Source organism: Ursus maritimus, unplaced genomic scaffold, assembly GCF_017311325.1.
Source record: "Ursus maritimus isolate PB19 unplaced genomic scaffold, ASM1731132v1 scaffold_32, whole genome shotgun sequence".
Classification (NCBI taxonomy): Eukaryota; Metazoa; Chordata; class Mammalia; order Carnivora; family Ursidae; genus Ursus; species Ursus maritimus.
The window spans coordinates 1,175,279-1,178,216 of record NW_024425786.1 but is presented as its reverse complement, the minus strand read 5'-3'; the positions used below and the strand labels follow the sequence as shown (position 1 = coordinate 1,178,216).

The 2,938-nt window shown below is 66.3% G+C and overlaps 1 protein-coding gene across 1 annotated transcript in view; it reads left to right on the top strand.

The window, feature by feature from the left end:
- The window catches only part of LOC121106383 (translation initiation factor IF-2-like), a 7,270-nt gene that overhangs the window by 2,586 nt on the left and 1,746 nt on the right, over positions 1-2,938 (top strand). The gene's annotated exons all lie outside the window — the stretch shown is intronic.

The following is a 2,938-nucleotide window of genomic DNA, read 5'->3' as shown; positions in this document are numbered from 1 at the left end:
AGAGAAAGAAAGAAAGATGTTTGAGTTTAGGAAGAAAAGTGTGCTGGGCACAGAAGCGGCTGCTGTGTTTCCCAGCTGGTCCAGGGGGTCCTTCAGTATTTCTTTCCAAATCAGCACGGCGGGGTTCGCCACAAAGCCCGGGGTACGAGCTCAGAGTCAGTGCCCTGAACAGACCGAGGCCCCCGGAGCCCTGGACGCGGGGGGTGGAGGGGTAGTCCGCCCCCTCAGCCCCTTCGCAGACCTGGAGCGAAGCCAGCTCTGCAGGCCTGCAGACACGCGGCCAGGGCAACCTCCTACTTTCCAGACATCTGGACAAACCCGAGAGCGGGCTCTCCGCATCCCCGCACCTCACCGGCTTCCTGGCAGGGCAGCTGGGGTCCGCGGGGGCAGGAGCCACTCAGCGAGGCCTGGGGAGAGCTCAGTCCCCATGGACGCGTGTCTGGGTGGGATGGGGTCCCTTGCCTGTCCCATTGCCCCCCTCTGCTGGGAGGCCTGGGTGAGGGTGCCTCTGAGCCAGTGACTAGCAAGTCTTCCAGGGACTTTGCCTGGGGCTCCCGTGCACGTCCGCCGATGGCGTGGGGACCGCTGGGTGGGCGCCACGGGCAGCGGCTCTTACCCTGACCAGATCCCTCGTCCTCACACTGTGTCCCACAGACAAACCCACAAGAAATTTGAATTCTCAAAAAAAAAGGAGAAGAGGGAGGGTCAGCAGGGCCCTGGCCACAGACACTGGTCTGGCCATCAGATCCGCCAGGGGAGGGGCTGAGCGGGAGAGGCACCGTGGCCTGGGCCCTCTGGGGCAACGCGGCAGATACAGCGACCGTCCTGGGGTAGGACAGAGCCTCGGGTGGGGAGCCTGGGGGACAGCTCCCCCCACCTGGAACTGTAAGCACTGGCAGCCCACCTGTGACATGGGTCATCAGTAGGGGAAGGAGGGGCCTCAGCCGGGTCGCCGCTCCCCGAGTCCGGGCAGGGCAGCGTCAGTGCAGTCCCAGTGGGCTGGGAGGCAGCGCGGATCATGCCCGGGGCCTGACCGAGTGGCCATCGGACAGCACACACAGCCCCCTCTGGCACGGGCTCCATCAGGCCCTCCCCAGAGACCCCACGGGCCTCTCCTTAGAGGAAGGCAGGCTTCTCCGCGCCTCGCTGGAACCAGCAGCCAGTAGGCCCCAAAGCCACCCCTGCCTCTGGGCTGGGCTGGCCGGCAGGGGTTGGTAGAGGGGGTGGCGGGCGTGAGGCGGCCCCCGCATGCCTTACACTCCAGAAGCAACTCAGCCCCCGGGCTTGGGGAGGAGGCTCTGGTCCCAGCAGGGTCTAGAGTGCGACGGAAAGCCTTCTCTCCTGGCCCGTCTCTCCCCGGTGTCCCCCCTCCTGCCGTGCACTGGCTTAGCGGACACTTACAGCGACAACCCCACACTGAGCGCCTGGCCAGGTACGGCCTTGGAGAGAACATACTCGTTCTTCATGAGAAGCTCTCCAGCCAGAGTCAGAGCCAGAGAAACAGACAGCTCAGAGATCAGGGAGACAGATCAGTGCCTGTCCCTCTCTGCCCGGCCCCCCTCCCAGCAGGGTCTTGGCAGTGCGATGTCTCAGACCACCCCTCGCCAGCCTGGCATCCGGCACAGGACAGAGCCCCCCCTCCCACTGGGCTCCACCTGGCACAGACAGCTCGCCCAGCCTCCTCCCCGCCGGCCGGCCGGTCACCCAGGACGCTCCTGCGGGAGGCCTCCCCTCCGCAAAGCCTGGGCAGGCCGCCTGGTCTCGGTGCCAGGAGGGTGGCAAGGCCAGCTGTGTCAAGCTCCCCCTCCTGGGCAGGGCTTCCTGAGGGGTCCCTGTGAGGCCTGGCTCTGTCTGCCCCATGTGGCCCCCAGTTCCTCAGTCCTGCGTGAGTGTCAGAGGGAGTCACTGGGCCTGCTTCAGCCAGACCATCTCAGGGCGGGCAGCTCTCAGCACCGGTAACGGTCACAGCTGCATGGGGCCGTCCGCTTCCTGCTCCTGTCCCCTCAAGGCAGGACACAGCCACTGACAGCCAGCCCACAGCCCTCTCTGACGGAAAAGGCCGGGCCACAGCAGGCACAGGACACCTTGGGAGCCAGATGGGGGCCTCAGCAGGTGGGGAGGAACTGCCCTGAGTCCTCTGCCCATCAGGTAACCCTGGGGCCCAGAGCCTCAGGCCTGGGACCGCTGATCCCTCCACAAGCCTAGGGGGTGGCCAGGGGGAGTGAGTGGGCCAGGCGGCAACCCATACTGGCCAAAGCTGCCCCGGCCTGGGCTCCTCTTGGCACGAGGCCTTGGGTGTCGAGGAGTAGGCAGGCCGCCCCACGGCGACGGCCACGGGCATTTTCTGATGGTGACTATAAATAGGGCTGTCATCGGCCGGTCGGGCCGCCAGGCAGCCTGACAGAGCCTGCCAGATGTGCTAGGCTCAGTCTCTAGGCCAGCCCCCACCCCCGCATGTGACCCCCAGCTGGTGACACTCCCCAAAATTCTAGACACTGCTCCTCCTGGCCACTCTGCCCCGGGGTTCCGAGAAGTTAGCACATGCCCACCCTGCCAGCCCTGCCCCCGGACAACCAGAGGCAGGAGGAACCAGGACCAAGTGCCCCCCACAAGTGCCCAGCAGGGTGGACCCCCGTCTGTGGGGCCTTCCTCCTGGGGCGGCCTGGGGAAGGGCACGGGAGGGGTGCTACGTACTGCCCCAAGCCTTCAAACCCTCCTGGGCCTGCCTGCAGCACAGGGGCTGGCCACAGGCCATGGAGGCCACAGGAGCCTCTGCACGGGCCGAGGGCAGGGCAGGGCGGCCTTCCAGGGGTTCCTCATTCCCTCTGCAAATCCTTAGTGAGCCCCCCCTTGAAGAGCAACCCCCCAGGAAGAAGGGCAAAGGTGGGGCAGAAATGGGGGTGAGAGGGCCTTCAGGTGGATCCTGGGGGGGGGGGGG